Consider the following 19,435-nt stretch of genomic DNA (forward strand, 5'->3'; position numbering starts at 1 on the left):
TATGGTGTCTTAAGGGGTCATATGACACAATATGACCCCTTAGGATACATATGACCCATAACGACACAATTTGGTGTCATAAGAGATCATATGGTGTCCTAAGGGGTTCATAGGACACAATATGACCCCTTAGGACACCATAGGACCCATAATGACCCAATATGGTGTCATAAGGGGTCATATGTTGTCCTTAGGGGTCATATGGTATCCCATGACCCCTTAGGACACCATATGACCCCTAACGACACCATATGGTGTCCTAATGGGTCATAGTGTGTCATAAGGTGGAAAGATGAACCATTATTACAATATAAAAAGCAGTGCCAATACTACTTACAAAAAAATTGACACCTAAGGGGTCATATGGTGTCCTAAGGGGTCATAGGACACAATATGACCCCTTCCCCTCTCTCTCTCTCTCCCCTAATCTCTCTATCTCTCTATCTCGCTCGCCCTTCCCCCCTCTCTCTCTCTCCTAATCTCTCTCTCTCTCTCCCCCACTCCCCACTCTCTCTCTCCCTAATATCATATACTAATATATTTATTAATTAATATATTGTATACTAATAGATTAATTATGTGCAAGTTTAGTTATTGAATTTACTTATTAAAATCAAATATCTGATTTCTATTGTACAAATTTCAAATTTCAAATTTTGGCTTAGGTTTGCTTTGGGATTTGGCTTGGAAGTGACAAGCCTAGAAAATCAACTAAAAAAAAACGTGTTTTTTAGTATTCCTTGATTTTCCAGACTTTACACTGGTGGCTGATGACTTTTTTTATAGCCAAAATTGATAAAACGAAAAGGGTTTTTTAAGGATGTTCTCAGTTTTCCAACAATATAAGGCTTGTCTTATTTCGACTTTAATAAATAATTATTATTTATTTTCTAATTGAATTCTGACAAAAGTCCTGATTGATAGATTAGTTGAAAAACACTCATAACTTTCAAATGATATAACATTTTTTAAATCCGAAACATGAGTTACATCCTATGCTTTATCTAATATAGGGGAAAAAAATTTAAAAATTAATTTCATAAGGTTTTGACCAAGTTAAGGTGGTCATATGTAGGAGTTTCCGAATTTCTAAAAAGTTGTAGTAAAAAAATCATAAATAATTATTTACTTTATAAAAAAATTATACAAAATTATGTGTCGCATTTGGAAATGAGTCTTATACTTATATTATAAATCTTATAAAAAAATATTATGATTTGATTGTGATTAGGGTGGTCAGACATACGCCTACTTCTAATCTTTTTCCTGAAATTTTAGTACCACTGCATTGAAATTTGAAATTTTCATCAAATAGGATTTTATTTTTCCAAAAAAAAACTAGTAGCTTAGAATCTAATTTTAATTTTATATAGATTCTCTTCTTACATATTTTAAAAATAATGTTCATAACTTATTCAAATTGTCATGTCAAGTTGCATAACTCTGATTTTCTGAAATTTCATTGCCACTTGAGGGCCTGTTTTGGCACACCATGATCCTACACATGCCCTTGGAGAATATGTTTTGATCATTAATTTCTTATATGGATGCATTGTGTGTTGGTGTGTTGTTATTTATGTTTTGGTGATTGTGGATCGGTGATTTGATCTTTGGGAGATGTGTTTTGGTCCCCTCTTTCTCTTCAAGTGGATCAATGTGTGTGTTTTTGGTCTAGAAGGTATATTTTATTTTAAGCCGACTTGGTTCAAGCTTTGATGATATATCTTGTATATAAGTAATGTGTACATGATTGTGTTTTGTGTGGAAAGAGTATAATTGTGAGAGTGGGAAGAGTAGTGTCGAGAATGTGAAAGGAAGTGTGTGAGATTCAGTGAAGATCAGAGAAGAAGAGTTGTGTTCGAATGATATGCAAGCTATGTTGAAACTGTGGTAGAGATATGAGACAAAGTATTAACAGTTGAGGTCTTAGTTGTGTGTGTTGATGATGCAGAGTTTAAGGATGGCTTCATGATTAGGAGATCCTTCTTTTCAGATCATATTTGTATCTTGCTCTATTGCAGTTAACTTCAAGTTTTGCAAGTCCCTTTTTGTATCTTGCCCCAAGAGTAGTTAGCCTTGTTTTGCAAGTCTGGAGCAATGAGCTCTTTTTATTGTAATATGATATACATAGTGGATATATTTTTGTTGGCAAGTGCTTACCATGGTTTTTTCCTGTTTGGGTTTTCCACGTATAAAATCTTGGTGTTCATTTGTTGGATGTGTTGTTGATTACTTGTTTATGTGCTACATTAAATTCTATTTGGACTTATTCACCCCCCCCCCCCCCACCCCCATCTTAATCCTGATTACTTGTTTATGTGCTACATTAAATTCTATTTGGACTTATTCAACCCCCCCCCCCCACCCCCCCCATCTTAGTCCTACCTTGGGTTCAACAATCATGACCAAAAGACTATCAACTCACATAAAGAGTTTAAAATATGTATTTAATTACATATTATCATGACCAAAATCCTATCAAGCCTATCAATTACATATCACATAAAGAGTCAAAGCCTATTCTGACCAAAAGCCTAGATCCTAAGCCTATCTATAATCATTGGGATCTTCTTTTAAGGGACCTACAAAAAAATCACATTTAAAAAAAATAAATTATCATCTCTATAACATGTGCAGCAAGAAAATTACATTTATTAAAATAAAGTTAGACTATTGAACCTTACCATCTTAGAGAAACATTTCTTTATTGTATGTCCTTGAATGCACAAATAGTAGTAGCCATTGATGTCATCTAGATGTGGGAGACCTGAAACAAAAATGATATGATTAAAGCTTAAACTATAATTAGGATATATTCCTCAAATTGCAACATAAAGTATGCACAAACAGTAGTAGTCATCGATGACTTCTAGTTAAGGGAGAATTGAAACAAAAATGATTTGATTAGATTTCATAATTAAGATCTATGACTTAAAATGTAACATAAAGTATACATCATGACTTAAAGGGATATGGTTTTAGGGTACAAAATTACGACTTGTATTTATTCATTATGTTGTACCATCTGCATCTTCTCTCTTTTTCAATGCATCTATGGTTGTCTTGTGTTCTTCCATAGAGAGTGTTCATAACTATTTATTAACAGGTCTCTCACAATATCTATCCAATTTTATATTAGTTTCCACTACCAAATGTAATTAGTGTATAATCTTCTTCTCTGATTCACAATCTTCAAATGCAGGCAATCCACTCTTTCTTGTTAGATATATGTGTAGCCAGGTGCTGACAATAACCACTGATACTGTTGGATAGTCATAACCATCATCATCAACTTGAGCATGAGTTAACTTATGTTTTGGCTCTACACATTGAGCCAACCAATACGTTGTCCCCTCTTCATTGTATTTAGGTGCAACAACAACATAGACATGTCGTGCAAACCAAGTTCAATTATATAATTAGTAAAAAATAAAATTCACATATATAGACAAGCATTCATATACATTCTCTTTAATAAACCAAAACAAATTGAATTGAATTTTACCCTCTTGTATAACATTTAAAACACGGTCATAGTCATCTGATCGCTATATCATTTGTTATTTCATGTTGATCATGTGTTTCTGTGGGTGTCAACGATCTTTGTTTCTATTCTTTGACCCATTCTGTATTCTCGCAAAATTCCCAATCACCAGCAACACAAAAAGTTAACAAAAACAAGCAAGCTCCCTTGTGAATATAGTCCATGTATTTGAATTAGAACTCTTAAAAGAATACCATTTAGCTGATCCACTGATTGTATCGCAATAATGTCGAGTAGGAATATTATCTTCCTCAACTAACCAAAAGAAACATTGAAATGCAGAGTTCTCAGTTGATCCTATAGATAACTTTGAATTGTACCAATCCACAATTGCACGAGCATCTCTAAATTTTAATGCATCCTCAAATTTTATTTTTTCTCTAGCAAGAGTTCTTTTTACACATGCACCAGCTCCATCATGTTTTCCTTTACCATGTCCTTCTTTAAAAAAACTCCACATATGTTAGACATTGGTTTCCATGTGAGCTCTACTTAGCCAATAAAACATTCTTGCATTTTTGAATTGTCCTTAGCAATTATCTGACCATATCATATGTTGTGTCATTTGATATTCTCTTTCCTTCAGATTGTCATAAAAGACCTTGAAGCAATACTGAACAAACTCTGATAAGTGTAATTAATTACCACTGACATAGAAATGATACTCCCTCGAAAAAATTCTATTATCTATAGTGCTATCACGTGCATGTCTATATATAATATGGACAAAAATTGCCACTTGCACTTAATTATAATACTGAGACTAGGTTTCTTCTTGTGATTTTAGAGTGTAGTTTTCTGCAAAATCAACAATTGATAGTAATATTCCAACTAGAAATGGGTTCTTGTATATGCAAAATTGTCCATCAAGTCATTGGAAATGTTGGGAGTGTTTCACATATTTTGGCACAATCTGACTCTTAAACTCATTGACAAATGCATTTACATTGTTTTTTTTCTATGATCAAATCTAAACGTTTTCCAACATTTCCATCCTTTAGAGAGTACTCAACATTTTAAAATCTTTTGACATCAACATTTTTTTGTCCAAAATCATTTGAAATATCTTCATGCAAACATTAACCTAACAATGAAAAGTCGCCACATACATTGTAATGACCATAAATACATGCATTTGAAAGAAATAACTACTCGTTAGGTGGTTTGTAGAATAAACTTTCTATAAACTCCTTGATAGTTTGAGGTGGCATGTTGTTACCCTCCCCATTTTCTTGAGCATTTTGTTCTCACATCATCAAAATAAGGAGTGTTCATTTAGTCTAGGCATGTGTAAGTCTTGGTTTTTGTCTTGTTGAATTTTTTCTTGAACTTGAACCTGTCGATTGAACCTCTTCTAAGTTTAAGGTACAAGTTCAAGCGGAGTATGTTGTATCACAGCTTGGTTTTTAAAGAGTTAAAGGTCTTTGTAACAATTGTCATTGAACTTGAACTTTTGAACCTTTTCAAAAACTTCAAGGTTCACGGTTCAAAGTTTCAAAAGACAAGTCATGTCTGAGTCTTGTTCTTGTAACATGTGAGTCGTGGCATTTTTGTGTCTTTGTCTTGGTTTGTCCTTTTCTGTTCTTTTGAACTTGAACTTTTGAACCACTTTTTGGAGGGGTCAAAGTTCAAATTTCAAGGTTCGATGGATCGATGGCTTTGGAGATAAAGAAATGTCGCATCAGTAGCAATCATATAAGGAATATTCTAGATTTAAAAGGTGAACCTCGAGGGACCGAGTTGCGATGAAAGACCATACTTGAGAATAATAATTTAAAGGAAAGGTATGAAGGGAATGGACTTGTTATTAATGAATTGTCAAAATTAAGTCTTTTCAAAGTAATTTGGCATGGATAAGTATGCAGTTACAAATTATGGAAAATCATGTGATTGAATTTTAAGCCTACCCTCAAGATTTGTTTTGTTTTTAAAAATAATTACTTGCCTTCTTCATTTGCCCAATTTGGTAAGTAAAGGATTTGCGTAGGCAATATTTTCTGTTCTTGACCCTTTGAATTCAGAGCTCTGCATGAAAGGTGAGTTAAAATCTTCCTTCCATTCTTGTGATTTCATAAATTGGAAGCCTTATTTGGTAGTTCAACTGGTTCAATCTATTTCCCCTACTGTACTTTTTATGTTTGTAAATCCAAAAGGAGACCTAAATTGCTTAAGATGGACCAAAGGTCATGGTTAGTTTGTTCCCTGCCTGAACTAGGGGATACTTTTCTGTCATCAGTAGATTTAGATGAATTTCATGAAAGGGCACAGAATTCTACTAGTTCTCTCTTAATGCAGAAAATTCTAGATAGTGGGTTAGTAGAAGCGGTGACTTTCCCTCCAACGGTGCATGTCCTAAGCTGGTTTTGGAGTGCATGAATAGGTATGACCCTGCTCAGAGATGTATAAAGGGTGTGGATGGTGAGGTTCTACTTAGGATTAGTCAGGAGGTCATTGCTGCTATAATGAAAAATCCAGAGAAAGAACAATATAAGGATTGGACAGTGCGTAAGTCTCAAGGGCTCTTTTTTAAGAAGAAATCATTCTATATAAGTGTCACTGCTAGAAACTGGCTATTAAAATTTCAAAGGGGAGGTTCTCAACTGCCAAGTCCATTAACTCAGGAACACTTAATCAGAGAGGTAAAGGATATAGTCATCATGGTACACAGAGTAAGAGGGAACCAAATCGCTTTATGTATACACCTAAAAATGGTCTGAAGATAATTAATAAAATGCACAGTTATTTAATTAATACCCCTTCCCAATTAATCAAATTCGCAAGCAAATTTGATTAATTCCCTTATTCATCTACTAGTAAATAAATCTACATGATTTATCTATATAGTTCATTTCATATCCCTTTTGATTAATTAATCTAAATTAATTAATCCTCCCCCCCATCTAAATCAATTCTTCTAATCCCTAATTAAAATTAACAAACTCAAGTTTGTTGAGATTAATTACCATTTTCCAATTATTTGAATTTCTAAATTCAAATGAGCACATGGCTCCTAGCTTTTAACCACCTAACCTAACCACCCTCTAACCTAACCCATTCCACCTAACCTTGGGTTTAACTAACCCTATCCTATCTTGCACATCCTAACCTCCTTATCCTAACCTCCTATGGTGTAGATGTTCTCCCATTGAGACACATGGCACATTTTCCACATGTTTTTTCCCTTGGACACTTGCCCTCTCACGAGCAAGGCTCCTTGACAATTGTCACCATAGAGATGACAAGTGTCCCTTCCTCCAACCTCTTCTCCAACTTCCTCAATCTTTTCCCTTGATATCTTCAGATCAAATTTGGACCGTCGATTCCTACCACCTAAGCTTTGGCCTTGGAATTCCTATAAATACCCCTCATTTTGGAGCAATAAGTATCCCTTGCACTCATAGTTTTAGCATCATTACTATAGGCATTTTCATTTCAATCATCTAGTAATTAGCATTCTAGATTAATCATAGCATGTTAATCTAGTTTCTTAGATCATGCATTTCATATCATTTGCATAATCAATCATGATCAAGTAGCTACTTAACTCTTGAGTTTCCACTTTTGAGGTCATTTCTCCATTGAGAGCCAAACAATTGAACACCTTCAAGGTCCTCAAGAATAGAGGAAAATGGGACATTTCAAGGGAGGCTTATGGTTTGCATCTTTAATTTAGTTTTCAATTAAGCTTTCCATTATGTTTTATTGTCTCATTATATGTGTATGCATTTCCTATTTACCACATTTTTAGCATCACACTTTCTATTGGGAAGATTGGATGTACTTTTTCATTCAGGTTATCCTTGGTGATAAAAGATATATTGATTGGGCAGAATTGACTGCAGGCAGGCTACGTGAGGGTTTGAGTTGCTTCGGTAATAAGAACTTCTATATGTCTTCATATCTCATGTATTTCTTGGCATGTGTTAGGATGTGGTCTAGTTTATATCATGAAATATGGATTGATGGTATGAAAATATATGAATATCACCCACATCTACAACAACATAGGTCTTGCAAAAATTATTGCAAGTTGCATGATATATTTTTAGGCAGAATTGTGTTTGAACTAAGGGGGGATATTCATAAAAGGTTATAGAATTAAGCTATGTAGTTGATAAGTACTTATGGTAGCTTCTTCATACAATTTCCCAGGTTCACTTACCTAAGGGTAGGAGGTTTTGAAGGAGAACCTTATAGGCTGCCTAGATATGCATTTGACAGGCAGATTTTGATGGAGATATGCAGGCAGCTAGCATACATTGATATGAAGTACAGAGCTAAACATCATTCAGGTGTCTCATTCCCTATTGAATTGACATATTTCATCTGTAATAGTGTCTTTGATGCTCTAAATTTAGAATTAGAGTTTAAGAAGTTGAATTTCCAATTGTATGGAGCTCAAGTCAATTTTGATGCCAAGGGATTTGTTGTTGCACATCTAACATTGAGAAAGGATTTCACTCATGCGCTAAATATGGAGGACTTTTGGGCTGACTATTGTGATGAATTTGAAGTCGGGAAGAGGGCACATCAAAGGTTCACCTTACAACAGGTCATGGCTTATGATTTGAAAATGAATGTTGCTAATGTTGAAGATGATGATAGTGAATTGATTGACCATAAGTTTGTAGATAGTAGACAGAAAGGAGTGATTCCAGAAGTGGATTGGGATAAAGATGAGGAGGATCATATTCAAGCAAGAACTTTTTCAGTCGTTAGAAGGACAGAACAATGGTTAAGAGGACAAAGAATGGGAAGAATTTCAAGAAAAAACCCAACTTCATCCACTGAGGTTCCAGTAGCTAACTCTCTTGTCACACCTTGTGTTGAGGGTTCCTCCAAAATATGGGTTAGGACTAAACAAGCAACAAGGCCAGCAAAGGTCAAGAAGGAATCAGCTCCTACCAGGATCACTCAGTCTAAAGCTAGAAACAAAGTAAAGCAACCATCTATGAATATAGTGGTAGTTGATTTGGACGTCCCTCCTGACATAGACAACACCTCAGCCCATCCAGACTTAGAGGTGCAGAACATTGATAATGCAAGTGATAATCAACAGGTGGGTGATGTGTTGAATACTACTACCACATTGGTGGTAAAGAAGGGAAAGGAAGCCAAATTTGGTCCTGATAAAACTCTTGTGCACACTGCACCCCTGTGGTTAGAAAACACTCTGAGTAGTAAGAAAAGGAACATAGTCCTTGCTTCAGTTCCATTGGAAGATATGATAAGTAAATGTCTGGGAAAGACTCCCAAAGCCAAGAAACTAAAGACAATTTCCAAAATTGATTTTGAAGACAGCACGGGTAATTGGACATCATAAATTGCTCGCCCAAATATGAACAAGGTTGTAGCCAGCTCTACTGCAAAGGATTTTACAGTTGAAAAACTAAATCTTGGTGCCAGAACCCGAGCAACTGATGCCTTCCATCTTGAAACATTGACCAAGAAAATACTCAATAGAACATGAAAGGATCAGAGGGATAAGCATGAGATGAAGGAAATTCTAAGGAGAATGGCAGAGTATATCGAAGCAATTAATAATCCAAACCCTCAACCTTTGTCGCAGCTTCCAATGTCCTTTGACCCTAAATCACCTACTACTCAAAAGACTTTGGAGCAAATACAGAAATGCAGGCTCATTACAGAAACTGTGATGGAGTGGTTAGAAGGAATTTGGAAATCGGGTACAGAGTATTTTATTAATTTGAGTAGAGTTTACGATTGGGCGTTAATGGTGATAATGGAATTGGAAGCTGAAGTCATGAATTGGAAAAAAGAAGAAGCTAAATGGGCAGCGAAAGCAGCGCAGATGAGAGAAGTGCAAATCTATGGAGTAATGAAGTTTCTTGTTGAGAAACATGTAGCTAGCTTATATGATAGTATTATGTATGTTTGCCAGAGAAACATTGAATGGAGGAATTCCTTAATAAAGCAAGCTTATAAAGAATTTGCAAAACTAGTGCACCAGCTCACAGAATTAGTTGCATCCATGCGAAATGAACTTGTGTGCATTGGAATCAAGTGTCTAAAAGATGATGGAAAGACCCTCGAAGCTGCGGAGGTTATAACAAAATCATTTGAAGGCTAAATTAATTATGTCAAAGAGGCTAAGGACCTAGTTTTGGATGATCTGTCCATCATTGCAAAGATTAAATCTCTTCTTTTTTTATGCATTGGACACCTAGATAGTCATTCCAACAATGTTGCACAGGTTTGTAGGGAAAAAGAGGTCTGGAAGCAGAGGATGATACACATGGGACTCCCTCATGGTGCCTTAATTTGGGATTTCTCCATTGCTTATGCTGGATGGAAGAATGCAACAATTGTCAAAACTGTTGAGCCCAATCAGAAGGATCCATAATTGTTTTCTTATCATTGGTTTTAGCAGATTTAGTTTTTAAGTTTTAAGTAAACTTCTCTAAAACATCGGGGCAGAAATCTTGAATTTCTGTATTTCCCTCTTAAAACTGTTAGCCAAGTTGTGGCTATAAAAACTATTTTCTGATACTCTGTAAGGGTCCGAGAAATTTTGTTAATGTGTTGAAGGAAATTCTAGATACTTTGTCTATTTTTTGAAGATACGAGGAAAATTATTAATCTGTGATTGAATATATGAAATTGATTTTGACGGTTTGAATCTATGTGTTTAAATCTGGGGAATTTATTTTTGTGTGAATGAATTCTTGTTCAAATATATCTCATTCCTCATATTGAAAATATTTACAAAGTTAAGAATTGAAAATTCTTCTTTCATTTTTTTGCATTAAGTTAGATCAGTTAAGATAGTCAGTGAGCTATTTTCTTAAATTGATATATGAGTATTTTGCATCTTCATAACATGTTGATGTATGGATATGAATGCCTTTAATGCTTTTGAGTTAAAATTGTACATGAACTCATAGATTAAGTTAATTCATTGAAGATCTTTGAAGGGAGTTGTACCTTAATTTAGAGGAGAACGAATTATTTTCATTTATCCAACTATGCGGTTGCAAATTTGTCTTTAAAGGGTAACGAAGGTCAAGTGAAGAATAAAGATTTTGAAAAAGAAAAATCTGTTAACCAACACATGTAAATGCCACAATCCTATATAATATCATTAGTATACAATGTACAATGTATATATTGAAACACATCTAGGGATAAATTTAAGAAACCCCCCTTGGGTAAAGGTGTAAAATCTTAGCGAATCTTTCATTATTTTGGGAAAAAATATTAATTTTTTTGGTGATTTTTTTTCATTAAGGAAAAAGTATTAAATTTCGCTGGCAAATTCTTTTTCAGTTGCGTAAGAATTGAAGAAAAATTAAGGCAAATTTTTCCATTATTTTTGGGGAAAAACTTAATTTTATCGGTGAATCCTTTTTATTTTAAAGGAAAAAATATTAAATTACATTGGCGAATTTTTTTCTATTGCATGAAAATGGTAGAAAAATTAAGGTGAATCTTTCATTATTTTTGGGAGAAAATAATAATTTCATTGGCAAATTTTTTCAATCGCATGAAAATTGTAGAATAATTAAAAGGCAAATCTTTCATTGTTTTTGTGGAAAATAACCCATAATAATGGTCTTGTCGAGATCCATTTTGCTACCGGCATTGCCAATTCCCACATGGTCACTGTAAGTGTACTGCATATTTGTTGGAATTAGGAATGTACTTTTTCGCACATATGAAATTTTGATCTAAGTGATCCTTTCACATAGAACTCAAAACACTCTACCTGTTAGAGGACTTTATGCGTGTCAGTGGCATAAAGAGTTGCATGACTAGGGATGTTAGCTTGTTCCTGACGAAAATATTGAATTGGCAGCTAAATGATTATAGGAAACTTGATAAGTTATGATCCTTTCAACAGGTGGCCTGAAGAGTTTCATGCTAGCATGGGTACAAATGTTAGCTTGTTCTTGAAAAATAAATTGAAATGACAGTAAAAAATGATTATAGTAGTGAGTTTTGATTATTTGAAAAGAAAAAAAAAAGGCGAAAAGGAATATTTAGAACTTCTAAATTTAGAGCTTCGAGGTTTTTCATAAGTCAGTAGTTGTTGAGTTGATCAAGGAGCATTATAAATATTTCCCTCTACACTTGTTCAAGAATAGTATAAAAAATGAAACGCCCATATATAGAAACAAACTGTGTGTTCATAAGATATAGGTTTAATGACATTAGGTGGAGAATATTTTAGGAAGGCTATGTTTATAGCATCACAACAGATTGCTTTATAGCTAAAGGGGCATTGAAATTGTAGGAGGTAGCTAAAGGGATATTGAAAGGCCTATGCAATTGCAAATGGCCTTTCCATGGTTGCCTACCTTCACCCCTTCGTTTCCTGAAGCCTAAGAGATAGAGAGAGCGTGGTGGAGAACAATGAGGATAGGGGAGAGTTGGCTCTAGCAAAGAGCCTATTTAGTTAAAATTGATAACTAAAGTTGCCCCCCCATCTGCTTGCAAGATTTCTCTATGAGCTCCTCCTCTAGTTTTTATAGTGAGAATCATGCATCCCAAAAGTCATTAGCAGTGCGATGATTGTGCGGTTCAAGTAGTTGAATTTCAATAGTATTTTATTCTTCACTATGATGATTTCATAATAGTTTGAGTGCATATGGTTTGATAAGTTATCCTTTTCTATTTTAGGTTTCATATTGGGAATATTTCATTTTCATGTGTATAAAACAAACATATCTCAAATGAGAACATGCTAGTTGTAAAGAGCCTGAAGCTTGTTACATTCCTTACTCTTATAAAAGGAATTCCAAGGCTGTAATTAAGAGTTTTTTTGGAGGGAATCTTGGTTTCTTCAGAAAAGGGTAGAGTAGTAGTGTCTAAGTTAGAATCTTGACTCTTTCACAGTGAAGAATGTAAATATTCCTTTATCAAATATAATTAGTTTATGAACTATCATGAAAATTACTACAAATATTGTCTCTAGAATGTACTTCTTGATCTTAAATAAATATCCCCCGATTTAGCCAAGGATACATTGTACTTCCATTGGAGCATGTAGAGGTACGTCCTCCTTGTAAAGCTCGGATGTTAATAGTAAACAAGATGAGAGGGGGGGGGGGGTGAATCATACAAACTTAATCTTCAATATATTCAATAGATTCAACCTCGGTAGCTTATACTTCTGAATATATAACAAAAACTGTAAAACATTCAAACTCATGAACAAATAATCATCACAACACATATAACACCAGATTTAACGTGGAAACCCAAATAGGGAAAAAACACTATGGGATTTCGGACCCACTAAGAAATATACCCTTCTAGAGTATGCTCGGTTAAAAGCAAATCCTGTTAAAAATTACAAACACATTGCTAGATGTGACCCGGTTAAGTGATTTCCCTCAGATCTATTAGGATCTTCACTTTGTTAGAAGTGACCTTGTCAAAGGATTTCAAACACTCATTTAGAATGTTACCTTGATAGAGGATTTACAAATAAGACTGTTAGGTCCACTCGGTTAAGAGATTTTCTGTCACTTTACAAAATAACAGTAATAAAATATATCTGCAACTTCACATCTAAAATGCTAAAGTAGATTCTTATTTGCTCAAAACAATCTTGTCATAAGACTTATCTAATCCCTTGATGGGCTTGCTGGGCTTCTCAATCTGTTCTTCAATTAGATCTTCAAGCTTTTGAGCTCAGTAAACATTCCTGTAGCATCACTATGCATACATTTGCCCACATATAGTATGTATCAACAATTCCTTATTTATAAACAATTTCTAACCACTTAATCTCCTTGATCACATTTCCCATGATCAATCTTAGCCATTAGATCATTAAACTTGACTAGGTTCAATGTATCCTTTGATCTGAAAACGTTTTACCTTGCCTTGGAACTTGCATTCCTTCCTAGGAACTTGTGCTAGGTTATTGTGGTTCAATCTGTGCTGTAGATCTTCCTCTTGATTTTCCATTGCCGTAGATCCTTAACAAACTTCATGCGCGACATACCAATCATTTGTTCATTTCCTTCTCATCAACATCCTTCATTAAATAATTCTTTTATCCATCCAATGCGATCTATTATAACTCAATTGTTACTCGGTTAATACTGAACTTCGCTCAGTAGAGATTCTGTCTTTGTTAACCGAGATCAATAACCTTAGGGTTTACCGACTAGGTACCTTAGGGTTTACCGACTAGGTTCCTTGCTCGATGACATAATACAGTATTAAAATGATAATTAACAGCATGTGTAGGATATAAAAACAATCAAAACAATATGATCTCATCATTGTCTAACTCGGTAATAGTTGCCCATTGAATAACTTATATCTCCCCTTTATTATCACATTCTTCTGTGTCACTTACTGACCTATTAATACTCATCAACATATACTTCGCAAGATATGGCAACATCATACTGAATCAGAAAATCAATTTCTTGACATCAATGACAAAATAATATTATTAAGACAGTAATCATACTTTTTTAGTTATATCAACAATCTCCAACAACCTTCTCAATATCCTTATTGAAATGCCAACAATCTCCTTTCTATTGTAATGCCAACAATCTCCCCCTTTGGCATTGATGGCAAAACCAACAATTAAATGGTAATACCAACTTGATTTGTTCCAACTGATTCGGATTCAAATTGTTGTATAGTCTTCTCCTGTTATCCTTGAGCTGATCGAACCTTCTCCTGAAGTCTTCTCCCCCTAGCATTGGTTTCCTGTTATCTTCTCCATTTAGTCTTCTCCCCCTTTGACAACAATGCCAAAAAGAAGAAAAGAGCTAATTCATGGTTTCTTCCCCTGTGAAGTGATTTGCCTTGCTGTGTTACACATGTATAATCTCAGTCTCAGTCAGAGCAACTTGTCTCCAATCACTATTTCCTGCACACCTTTAGAAAACCTCCTAAAGTATGTAAATCAACATCAATCCACAAATGATATGTGATAGAGTCATCGAAATGATGCTTTCACCGAACTCTGTCAGTGAGTAGAAGATAGGGGTAGGACCCCTAACTTGCTTCTGAGATACTCAAAAGTTTCCCTTGGCAGTGGCTTTGTGAAGATGTCTGCGATTTTCTCCTTTGAACTGATATATTCCAGTACAATTTTCTTCTCTTGAACTTCTTCTCTGAGATAATGATACTTTATAGAGATATGTTTTGTCTTAGAGTGCATTACCGGATTCTTTGAAATGTTAATGGCACTAGTATTATCACAAAATATAGTTACTGGCTCGGTAACTTTCTTGTTTATACCTTCCAACAGTTGTTTGATCCATGCAATATTGGTACAATTCAATGCTGCAGCAACATATTCAGCTTCAGCTGTTGATTGTGAAATGCATCCTTGTTTCTTGCTAAGCCAACTTATTAGTCTATCTCCCAAGAAGAAAGCTCCACCACTTGTGCTTTTCTTGTCATCAATGTTTCCTGCCCAATCAACATCAGTATAAACTTTTAAATCAAAATCATTCCTCTTTTCATATACTAAGCCATAGTCTTTAGTGCCTCTCAGGTATCTGAAAATTCTCTTGATTGCTATCATATGGGTTTCTTTGGGATCTGCATAAAATCTTGCAACTATTCCTACTTAATGTGCTACATCTGGCCTGCTGTGAACAACATATTGCAGCTTTCCAATGATAGATTGGTAAAGTGTCTCATCAACAGATGCAGATTCATCATTCTTTGATAGTTTACAATTAGTAGTCATAGGAGTACTTACAGGTTTAGAATCCTCCATTCCAAATTTCTTCAAGATTTCCTTTATGTACTTGGATTGAGTAATGAAAATCTCATCTTTCATTTGCAGTATTTGTAAACCTATATAATAATTTATCTCACCGATTAATGACATCTCAAATTCTTTGCACATTTCATTTCCAAAGTTCTTGCATAGAGAATCATTTCCACAAAAAATAATATCATCAACAAATATGGCTGAGATTAGTATTCCATTGTCCTCATCATTCTTCATGTACATATTACTGTTTTCACTTGTTCTTATAAAACCAATCTTGATTAAGTAAGAGTGCAGTCTTTCATACCATGCTCTAGGTGCTTGTTTCAGACCATATAAAGATTTGTTCAACTTACATACCTAATCTTTACTCTTGTCTTCAACAAATCCTTCAGGTTGTTCAACATTTACTTCTTCTTCTAGTATCCCATTCAAAAATGCAGATTTAACATCCATTTGATAAACCTTGAAATTTTTGAAAGCAGCATATGCCAAAAATGTTCTTACTCCCTCAAGTCTAGCCACAGGTGCAAAATTCTCACCATAATCTATTCCCTCTTCTTGAGCATAACCTTTGCAAACTAGTCTTGCTTTGTTCCGAATGACCTCACCTTTTTCATTTAGCTTGTTTCTGAAAATCCACTTTGTACCGATTACATTTTTGTCCTTTGGTCTTGGGACCAATGTCCATGTTTCACTCTTCTTGATTTGATCAATCTCTTCTGTCATAGCATTTACCCAATCTTCACTGTTAAATGCCTCTTTTTCTATTCTTGGTTCAAATTCAAATATCAGACATGTGTTTTGTCTCAAATTGTTCCTTGTCATCACTAGATCATCCTTATCTCCTATAATCTGACTTGATGCATGATTTCTTCTGACATATTTGGCTAATATAGGCTCGGTAGGCTCTGTATGATCTTCTTCATCACTTGGTAACTGGATATTATCTTCATTTTCTTCAGCAACTTTCTTGATAGGACTTCTCGGTTGAACATAAACAAATTCTTCATAATTTTCTGGTTCTTTGGACTTTCCTTCATCATTTCTTTCTGCAAATTCATCAATTTTCACATTTGTACTTTCTACTATTTTGTTAGATGATTTGATCAGACATTTAAATGCTTTACTTCTAGAAGAATAACCAAGAAATGTTCCTTCCTTGCTTTTTTGATCAAACTTTCCATTCCTGTCATCTTTGTGAACATAACATCTACTTCCAAAGATTTTAAAATAACTTACATTAGGTTTCTTGAAATACCAAATTTCATATGGTGTCTTCATAGTCCCTTTCTTCAGTTGTTCTCGGTTCAGGGTGTAAACTGCAGTGCTGATTGCTTCTCTCCAAAATGTTTGAGGTACCCTCTTTTCTATCATCAGGGTTCTGGCACAATATACAATTGATATGTTTCTTCTCTCAGCTATCTCATTTTGCTGAGGTGTTCTCGGTGTAGACACTTGCCTTTTTATACCATGATCATTGCAGAATAAGTTCAATTCATCAGAAGTGAATCCTCCTCCTCTATCAGATCTATGGCATTTCAGCTGTCTTCCTGTTTCATTTTCAACTCTTGCCTTGTACCATTTAAACATTTGAAAAGCTTCTGATTTTTCTTTTAAAAACATAACTGACATCATCCTTGAGTAATCATCCACAAATAATATGAAGTATTTGTCACCATAATAACTTTGAACTTTCATGGGACCACAAAGATCAGTGTGTACTAGATCTAAAATTCCTTTAGAAGTGTAGGACTTACTTGTAAAGCTTGATCTTATCATCTTACCCATATGGCATCCTCGACACATAGCATTCTCAGGTTTTTCCAGGCTTGATAGACCTCTTACTCGGTGTTTCTTACTTATTTTGATCAGATTATCAAAATTTACATGACAAAACCTTTTTATGCCATAACTAGGTATATTCTATTTTTGCATATAGACATTTGTTCTGAGTTGAGTCAAGATGAAATGTATTGCCTTTTGTTTGTGTCTCGGTAGCAGCCAACTTTCCATGTTTGTCATGAACTTTGACACATCCCTTCTAGAATTCTATTCGGTATCCTGTATTGTTTAGTTGTGCTACACTCAACAAATTGTATTTCAAACCTTCAACCCAAAATACATCATCACATTTAGCATTGCCAAGAAGTGTTATAGATCCTTTACCTTTCACCGGACATGGTCCATCATTACCAAATCTTACATATCCTCCATCATAGTCTTCTAATTTAACAAACTTGTGTTTATCACCTGTCATGTGATGTGAGCATCCACTATCTATGATCCGAGAATCATTATTATTTATGTGAGATATTAGGGCTTTTTCTTCATACCTTTCTTCTTCTGATCCATCTTTAATAGCCACATAAACAACTTCCTTTGTATCAATTTCATCAGATTTATCATCGCTGGATTCCTCATCAGCTATTAGGCATGTCTTTTTGTCTCTCCTTTTGAAGTCTCGGTGTCCTCTGTAGTGATTGTCTTTATGTCTATCTTCTCAGTATTCTCTCTTCTCACTAGATTCTTTGTCAAGGAAGTTAGAAGCCATATGTCCTATTTTATCACAATTGAAACATTTTAAAGGTAGCTTTCCTTTATACTTACCTTTGCCTCTTGGTAACCTTCTGGCCAATAGTGCTTCAAACTCTTCTTGATTTCTAATTTCCTCATATAGTTTGTGTACTTCTTCCATGTTTTTACGAAATCTCTCACTTGCTCCATTGTGATTTCCTTCAAAATACGTATTCATTCTATCATTATAGTCATCAGTTTCACCAATATGAAAAGAACTGAATGCAGATTCTATTTTATTTAGCGAAGACCCACTGTTATCAAAATTACTTAACTCAAATGCATGTAGCTTACCGATAGTGGCATCCAAAGAGATTGGCATGTTTGGTACAGACCTTAATTCATTGATTGCAGATACTCAAATGGCATAAGCAGGTAGAAGAGTTCTCAACAACTTACTTGTTACATCCTTTTCTTCAATAGTTCCTCCTACTCCTTTAATTTGATTGACAATTTCCTTTAACCTTGTGTTGTATTGGGTTATGTTCTCACCTTCATTCATTCTCATGGATTCAAGTTGTCCTCTTAGACTATCTACTTTTTCTCTGTGGACATGTTCATCACAGCCATACATAGATATGACCTTGGTCCACATTGCTTTTGCATCATTACAGCCTTCTAGATCATTAAAATCTGAGTCGATCAATGCTGATGTTATTTCAATCATAGCTTGAATATGTTCTTGCTTTGCCTTTATCTCTTCCAAGGTTATCGGGTTGGTGCTAGGTGCTATGTAATCATTCTCCAAATAATATGTTGCATATTCTCCAATTCCTGATAAGTGCAGCTTCATCCTTTTCTGCCATGTTGAGAAACTTGACTTGTTCAGCTTTGGTGCATCCCTTTTATACATCTTCGGATCTTTGCCTCAAGTACCTTTAAAATTTTCTTTCAAAGTCCACAGATCTGATACCAATTGTAAAGATATGATGTTAATAGTAAAAAAGATGAGAGGGGGGGGTGAATCATACAAACTTAATCTTCAATATATTCAATATATTCAACCTCGGTAGCTTATACTTCTGAATATATAACAAAAACTGTAAAACATTCAAATTCATGAACAGATAATCATCACAACACATATAACACCAGATTTACTGTGGAAACCCAAATAGGGACAAACCACTATGGGATTTTGGACCCACTAAGAAATATACCCTTCTAGAGTATGCTCGGTTAAAAGCAAATCCTGTTAAAGATTACAAATGCATTGCTAGATGTGACCAGGTTAAGGGATTTTCCTCAGATCTATTAGGATCTTCACTTTGTTAGAAGTGACCTTGTCAAAGGATTTCAAACACTCATTTAGAATGTTACCTTGCTAGAGGATTTACAAATGAGACTGTTAGGTCCACTTGGTTAAGAGATTTTCTGTCACTTTACAAAATAACAGTAATAAAATATATCTACAACTTCACATCTAAAATGCTAAAGTAGATTCTTATTTTCTCAAAAAAAATCTTGTCATAAGACTTATCTAATCCCTTGATGGGCTTGCTGGGCTTCTCAATCTGTTCTTGAATCAGATCTTCAAGCTTTTGAGCTCGGTAAACATTCTTGTAGCATCATTGTGCATACATTTGCCAGCATAT

This window comes from Cryptomeria japonica, chromosome 2 (genome assembly GCF_030272615.1).
Source record: "Cryptomeria japonica chromosome 2, Sugi_1.0, whole genome shotgun sequence".
NCBI lineage: Eukaryota > Viridiplantae > Streptophyta > Pinopsida > Cupressales > Cupressaceae > Cryptomeria > Cryptomeria japonica.